The sequence below is a fragment of the Papio anubis genome, unplaced genomic scaffold (assembly GCF_008728515.1).
Source record: "Papio anubis isolate 15944 unplaced genomic scaffold, Panubis1.0 scaffold2026, whole genome shotgun sequence".
Taxonomy (NCBI): Eukaryota; Metazoa; Chordata; class Mammalia; order Primates; family Cercopithecidae; genus Papio; species Papio anubis.
Genome location: NW_022162051.1, coordinates 1 through 8,369, shown reverse-complemented (window position 1 = coordinate 8,369; position 8,369 = coordinate 1). Strand labels below are relative to the sequence as shown.

The 8,369-nt window shown below is 50.6% G+C and overlaps 1 pseudogene; it reads right to left on the bottom strand.

The window, feature by feature from the left end:
- Nucleotides 1-7: 7 nt before the first annotated feature.
- On the bottom strand, nt 8-7,827 carry LOC103875486 (annotated as a pseudogene).
- Nucleotides 7,828-8,369: the final 542 nt, after the last annotated feature.

The window sequence follows — 8,369 nt, the reverse complement described above, 5'->3', positions numbered from 1 at the left end:
TCCCCTGCCCTGTCCACCTTCTGTTCTCTCCACCTGCACTCTGCCCCCGCCATCCATGTGCCATACAGTGGCAGACTGGTCTTTCTACAGCACACGGGACTAGCGCCCTTCCCTACCCACAGCTCTCAGAGCTGGAGGTGGAGTTGAAACTCATGGTTTGACATTCAGAGCTCTTTCCCTCTCGGCACTGGCTTCTCCAGAGCACTCACAGTGCGGGGCAGGAGCCCCTGACTCAAATGTGGGTGTGGTGCACAACTGGGTCATAGGCTTTCCTTAAGAAGAGACAGGACTGAGATGCGGAGCTTTTCTGGGTTCAGAGTTAGACCCACAGAGTGCAAGGTTTCACCGAGACACCAAATGGAGGGTCCAGCTGGCAGCTGGCTCCTGGTCTGGAGCTTCAAGGAGAGGTGTCAGCTCAGAGCCACATTCAATAGCCAGCTGAAATGCAGCCTCCTGCAGGGAGTCCCTGGAGCTTCCACAGCCTCAGATCTGCCCCTCTGCATACCCCAGATCTCTTGCCAAGTGGCGTTTGGTTCTTCATGTCATCTCCCTCCCATGTCTGGGAGTAAAGGTGAGGTGCAGGGACTTGAGCTTATGTACTCTGGTGTCCTAACGGAGAATGTGTCAAGTAGAGTGGAGGTCGCTTGGAAAGAGGGAGACTCAGGGGAGAGTGAAGGACACGTGACCAGGCGAGCCTGGGAGCAGGAAAAGAGATGAGTGTGAGCAGAGGAAACTGCTGAGGCAGGGGGTGGATGGGAGGATCAGGGAATGAGGGGGCTGGAGAGGTGGGGGTAGGGATGCTGGTGCCAGGCTGCCTGGCTCGCCAGGCTCAGGAGTCGGTTACATCCTCCCACAAGGGCCAGCTCACCTGGTCGCCCCAAAGCCCTCCCTCTGTGGGTGGGACCAGAGGGACCAGAACATGGATGACCCAATTGAGCAGGACAGAGGTGGACTCAGGTGGTGCTGGGCTGGACTCCTGGCTGTGGGGAGCAGCCGCCACCCTGCCTACTGCATCCACTTTCCAATTCGCTGCCTATCTGAACAGATGCAATATTGGGCACCTTGTGAAACGTGCTCCTGGTGCACCTGCTGCCTGCTGCCCTTCCTGCAGAGTGCCCGGGCTCTCCAGAGGGGATTCCTGTGGAGGCTTGGCCTAGATTCTGAGTCCTGCCTCTCACACCCGGGGCTGCTACCCCAGAGGCCAGCTGCTTGAGTACCCTGGAAGCCTGTCTGTAGCCCAGGCTACAGCTGGGTCCGTCCCACAGCCCTTCTTTAGTGCATCTATTTGGACTGACTGCTCATTTCATAGGTGTGTCTGGCATGTCTAAGGTGCCAGCCTGTGACCAGCTACACAGGCCCCAGCCCCAACAGTAGGAGGAGGCTTAACCCCTAGCCCCAGTCCCACCACCAGTGTGTGTTTGACTCCGATCCCAGGCTCCCTCTGCAGGCTGGGGCTCACGACCAGCTCTGAGCCTACCTGATGTGCTCAGGGTTTTGTTTCTGACCTTATCTGTCCCGCCTCCTCAGGAATCTCGGGCTGACCCTGAGGGCCTCTCCCCATCTTCACCACCAGCTACAGGTTTCTGACTTGGAGGTAAGCCCCAGTGAACCTAGACCATTTTGGCCCACTCCCCCACTTCAGCTGAGGAAACTGAGACCAGAGAGGGAAAGGCCTTTCAAGGCACCCAGCAAGTCAGAGACAGAACTGGGTCTAGGAGCCTCTTTCCTTCACAGAGATTCCCTCCTGTCCCTGAGCCTCCCTTTTTAGTGCCCTTAGTCTCCTGTAAGGACACTGCCCTGCCTTAGGCTGGAAATGGTGTTGTCCAGGGCGTGTGTTGCACTGGTCCCTGTGTTTGTACTGTGAGTGTGTATGTGGGAGTGGGATGCAGGGTGGGAATAAACTGCAGGATGCTGGGCTGAATGCTCGGCCTCACCCCAAAAGTGGTGAGGGAGAGCCCAGCTGGGCACAGCACATGCCTACCTCCCAACCATGGAATGCCTCGTGAGGCCGGCTGGGCTCAGAAGACAAGACACAGGCCTTTCCCCACAGATGACGGGGCCCAGGATCTGGTAGCTTCCCCTCTGCCGCCTTGGGTCACATCCCAAGCCCACTGGGCTGACAGTTACAGAGAAGCCACCCTAGGGGTCAGCTTCCACCGACCAGTGATTCTGATGAGGAGGCCCACCAGCCTCTGTCCAGGGTCTTGCCTGGAAAACTGCCCTGGCAGAAATGGGTTTGATATGACTTGAGAGGAAGCCAGCCAAAATTCCTTTAAACTGTGCACTAGCCTCTAAGCAAACCGACTTCAAATATTTATATTGAAAAAATGAAAGGATTCCCTTTGTTTTGGAATTACAAACACAGAAAGCAACAGTTAACAGAATCTTATTGGGAAAGTGATTCCATCCGGAAAGCGGACTTTCAACTGGGTAAAGTTCCTCAATGAGGCGGAAGTGAGATTTGGCTGTTTGAAGTGAAAAGCTTACCAATTTACCTTTATAAAAAGAACTTGCCACATGCTATTAGTGCCTTTCCACTTCATGCCTGCAGACCACCCGGATGCTCAAATGTGTTCTAGGCTTCCAATTCCTGAGATTCCACCTGTGGGGAGCAAGGGTGGGGCCTAGAAATCTCTCAAGGGGTGTGCAGGCCGCCCCAGGAACACACACCTAAGAAAACACTGCAACCCCACACACATCCAAGTCCCCAACACAGGTGGTGCATCTCATCTCCATAGAACAGATAGTGTTCCAGGTCCAGAGTGGGGTTAGAAATGCGCCAGGCTCACCACCAAGTAGTAGCAGAGCCACGACACACCCACTGCCTGCGGACACCATCTCTGATGACAGCTCCACCTCCCTTCAGGAACCTTGCCCACCCCCACCCCTACCTCCTGCCGCCCCTATGGTGTGTCTCTGTCCAAGGAAGATGTAGCCCTGGTCCTCTAGGCTGACTGGGGCTCAGAGGAAATGCTTGGCGCAGAACGTAGGAGCTAGAAGGGTTCTTGGAATTCAGGTGGGGAAACTGAGGCCCAAAGAAGGGAGTCCTCAGATTTCAACTGTGTCTGGAGAAGGTCTGATTCTCCTTCCTGAGTAGTAGGTTTGGCTTCAGTAGCCTGACCCTCAGTCAAGCTGGCTGTCCAGGCCCGCCACACCTCGGGGTGGGTGACCAGAGGCGGCGGTGCCATAAAACACGTTTCCTGGGAGATCCACCCCCAAAGCTCAAAACATTCCAGGCCTGGTGATTTGGGCAAGCCCCCTTCCCTCTCGGCCCCGTTTCCCCATCTCTACAATAGCTGTGTTGGAGGAGACTTCTCTCTGAGACTGAGCTGCAGATGTTCTCCCGGGTGCCTACACCGCCCAGGTTGCTGGCTCCTCTGTGTCCACTCTTCAAGACAGTCAGCTCTTAGGTAAGGAATGTGCCTTGGCCCTATCGGGAGTAGGAGCTGGTGTCCCTGAGCCTCCCAGACCAGTGGGGATGACCCAGGCTGCCTGCAAAGCTGCTGCCCAGCCCACAGACACCGCCTGGGAGGGTGGCCCCGGCCCTCGCAGCAGCTCTGAGAAGAGGCAGCCCTCACTTCAAAACTCACAGAGCCACCCATGCCTTCCCTCAGCGCGAAGAGGCTTTTAGGAAAATGAATCATCTCAAGTTCAAACCCATGGGGTTGCTGAAAGACGAGACAGTACGGGGTGAGCTGCTGCAAGGGAGCGCGGCTCTGTGCAGACTTTGCAGGGAGGGCACTTAGGAAAAGGCACTGGAGTCTGGGAGGCTGACCACCTCACGGTTAAAGGGAGGGGATGGAGCTGGAGTGAGCTGGCCTCATCCTCCCCCTTGGGCCTTCCAGCCTGGGCTCAGGTGATTCAAGGGAGCAAACACCTCCTTTTCCTGACCAGGGAGTTCTCGCCACGTTTTGGAATCAGTACCATTCCCTTGGGGGCTGCGGGACAGCCCCCACCTCCAGACCTGGCTAGAACTGCTGCCTCAATTCTAGATCCAAAAGAACCTCTGTCAGCTTCTCCACCTCCCTCCCAGTCCAGCCTCACCTCCTCCCCCATGAGGGCCCCAATAGCAAATCTGACAATTGGAGGAACAAGGCAGGAAGGGCAGGGTCTGAGAGAGTGACCACCTCGGAAGGCAGCTTGGTCACCTTCTCTCCAGGACTCTCAGGCTTGCTTTCATATTGCTCCCTCGACATCCTTTTGCTATAATCTGGCACGTAGACAGACAGATGGTCTTTAAAAACAACAACACTGTTGACGTGGAGCAGACGTCCCCTTTGGGATGGTTTGGAGAGGTTAGGGTTGAGGGCATCCTCTCTTCTGCAACCTGCAGCAGTAATAGGTGAGATATAGAAAGTAAATAAAGGCCGGGCATGGTGGCTCACACCTGTAATCCCAGCACTTTGGGAGGCCGAAGTAAGAGGATCACTTGAGGCCAGGAGAACCGCCTGGCCAATATTGCAACATCCCGTCTCTACTAAAAATGTAAAAATTAGCTGGGCATAGTGGTGCACACCTGTAGTCCCAGCTACTCAGGAGGCTTAGGCAGGAGAATCACTCGCACCCGGCAGCTGGAGGTTGCAGTGAACCCAGATCCCGCCATCCATTCCAGCCTAAGGGACAGAGTGAGACTCCATCCAAAAATAAACATAAGAAAGTAAATAAAAAGACATGCCCAGGGCTGGCAAATAAGTTAATCATTATCCCCAAGGAATGAAAAAGCAGAAAAAGAAATGCAAAGTGGTTTACACCGAAGACGGACCCCGCTTGGCTTTGAAACCAAAGATGGTGGCGCATCCTTTGGGAGGATCCGGCTGGGAGCTGGGTGGACCTCATCAAAGGCTGGCTCTGGCTGCGGGGCGCCTTCACATGCCTGTAATCCCAGCACTTCAGAGTCAAGGGAGTAACTCACAGTGTGAAAGCAAATCAGACAGGCAGGGCAACATGGAGGGGAGGGAGAGCCAAACCGGGCCTGAATTCCAGACACTCGGCTGAGCCAGGCTACTGCAAGTGACTCTCTCTGCCACATCTGCAGTTATATGTCAGTCCCTAAACCCTGCCCACCATGTGCAAACATATGGTTTGTCAACTTAATTTGCCCTGTGGCGCATTACTCCAGAAAACTACCAGCAGTGTCAGTAAGGACAGAAGTTATGTGGAGACAGAGGAGCCAGGCTTTGGAATCCCACAGCCACCACAGGCCCTCATCACACATTGCAGCAAGGATGCGCCTCCCCACTGGGCTCACTCACACTCATCTCGAATACCTTCAGCCTAGCTGATAACCTGCCTGAGAACCCCACTGTAACACAAGAAACAGGGCTAGGAATCTCGCGATGGAAGCTACACCTGAAGGAGGGAAGAGACGGTAATACAATACAGTGATATTTTAATTTATTTCGCCTTTATAAAAATTTGTATTTCACAATCAAAATGTAATTTGTTAGTTCACTTACTTACAAACTTCACAGCTTCTATTTTCAAATGGAATGGTGTTCTGTGGCTTCTGGCCAGCCGTAACTAAAGAGTTACTCTGAAATCCGTTTCACAGCTTATTTTTAGCGCGTAATTTCTTCAACCCAGGTCTTCCAAGGGAAAAAAGGACATACATGAAATGTATCCAAAAGTCTCTTACAATCTTTAGAGAAACTACTGTTCAAGAACCGCATCCGCCAAGTCAACACATCAAGAATTCTTCGATCACAAACACTTACAGGAGGGAAATAAAGTTCATCTGTGTGGGACACGGACACATTTCATCCACGCCATAAAACGGTCTGGACTATTGGCTACTGAAAGCAGTGAATGCATTTTTCTTTCTACTTTCCAAAAATTCTTTGGTGAGATAACTATGTTTGTTTCATTCTTATTTTGTACTTTTTAGTAGGTACATCCTTATTATAAATCAATCCAGGGAACTCAATGTCCCACACGGGACCCCTACGTGCCAAAGGAACCAAAAGTCACACGCATAAAGATGCATACAGGACAAATCCTGTGTGGCACAGGAGCCACCCGCCTGGTGGAACAGTGGAGTTTTACAGGTGCAATTCAACATGTTCTAGCTGTCTTAATAAAATATGGCCAGGAAGCGTGGCTCACACCCAATCCCAACACTTTGGGAAGCCGAGGCAGGCAGATTAACTGAGGTTGGGAGTTCAAGACCACCCCAGCCAACACGGTGAAACCCCATCTCTACTAAAAGTACAAAAGTTAGCCAGGTATGGTGGCACGCATCTTTAGTCCCAGCCACTCAGGAGGTTGAGGCAGGAGAATCATTTGAACCCAGGAGGCAGAGCCTGCAGTGAGCTGAGATCGCGCCACCGCAATCCAGTCCGGGCAACAGAGTGAGGCTCCATCTCGGGGGAAAAAAACAAAACAAAACAAACAAAAAACCGCATCAAATTAATTGTAATAATGGCCGGGTACAGTGGCTCATGCCTATAATCCCAGCACTTTGGGAGGCCAAGGCGGGCAGATTACTTGAGGTCAGGAGTTTGAGACCAGCCTGGCCAACATGGTGAAACTCTGTCTCTACAAAAATACAAAAATCAGCCAGGCGTGGTGATGTACACCTGTACTCCCAGCTGCTCGGGAGGCAGAGGCAGGAGAATCACTTGAACCCAAGAGGCGGAAGTTGCAGTGAACCAAGATTGCACCACTGCACTCCAGCCTGTGCAACAGAGCAAGACTCCATCTCAAAAAATAAAAATAATTTTACTAATGTCTCATACTTATCCGAACAGATTGAAAATATTACCATTTCAACATCAAATCAATATAAGAAAAATTGAGATATTTTACATAGGTTATTTCATATTAAGTCCTCAAAAACCATCAGGGTAGCGTATATATGCGGCACATTTCAATTTGGAAAGTGGAATTTGCATTGAAAATATCTGATCTGCACTTAGACTCATAAAATACACAGTTGACAAAGTAGACTCACGTGGCCATGTTATTCTAAACATACTTAAATGCTGTCTAATAACAGAATCAAGTTTTTAAACCTGCATTTTAATTAATAAAAATTAAACAGATAAAATATTCAGTGTCTCAGCTACGATGGACACACTTCAAGTGCTGATCAGCAAACAGTGTGAGTGCGGCCAGACCGGCCAGCGCAGGCTACACAGCCGCAGCTCAAACAGGCCGGTCTCTCTGCGCAGGGGAACAGTCTGAGCAGGCAGGAGACGGGAAAACAGGCACTGCCTTCTTGAGAATAAAGGACCCACAACAGGAACCCTGCACTCACCCCCTGCCAAAGACACCAACAGGCCACGGCGCAGCCTCCTCAGGAAAGGCAGAGGCATTCAAGAACTTAGAAAAGCACCTCTGGAAATCGCTCACTTGAAAACGTTGCACTTAACTTTACATTTTAATTACAAGGTTTTAACATCCATTTTCTCATGTATTCATAATGAACTCTGGGAAATTAAACACAGCTTTTATTCTTACTCCTATAGTCACTGTGATGGAAGTTCCCCTATGTGAACAAGCTGTTGCAACTGAAATTTTCTGAGAACAAATCCCAAGCTCTTTCCATGAACACAGACTATATTAAGTTTAGTTCTCTAATTTCCATTGGTTAAAGACCAGAATGTGTGAAATATGCATTATCAGATTAGAAAACAAAACACACATCAGAAAAACGTTTTGCAAAAGAGCATTTACTAAAAGCTATGATAGAAACTAGCTCTAAAACGTCCTGTTTCAAAATTTTACTGTGTCCACTAAGTTCATTTTCCTGGCTGTGGACGGCAGGCCCACCCCACGCTGCAGGCCCACCCCACGCTGCGGGCCCACCCCACGCTGTAGACCTACCATGGCCCCATGAACAGGCCAGCTGAGAGCTGGGGCCACTGCCCAGGGCTCCCTGCTCTGTGCTCGGCTGCCTGATCCAACCTGCCAAGGCCCTGCTTTCTCTATGTATAGAAACAAAAATCAGGAGCACGAGCTTACAAACAGCAGACTTTTATGAAATAGAGGTATAAATGTGTTTCATTGTCTAATAAATCTCTTTCACAAATCACCTTGCTCTTCCGCTCCTCTTGAACGATCATGTTTACACAACACTGCCTGACCGTTTTGGCTTCTGCCAAGGTTAGCCTCTGTCCACAGGCGGAGTCTGACTTCTTCCCACCTCCTCCTAGTCTGGCCTTCAAAAAAATGCTCACCAGTATTTCACATGGACTTTAGTTTCGAAGAGTAAAGTTACCTTACGAAGTAGTATGTATAACTCTGTAATATATAAAGTGAGGCAATGATAGAACCAGTTTTAAAAGTAACCTTCCATGATGATTTTTATTTGCATCCATGTGCTTATTACTAAGAATCTTTTTACATGTTTACTGCACACCTCAATTTCT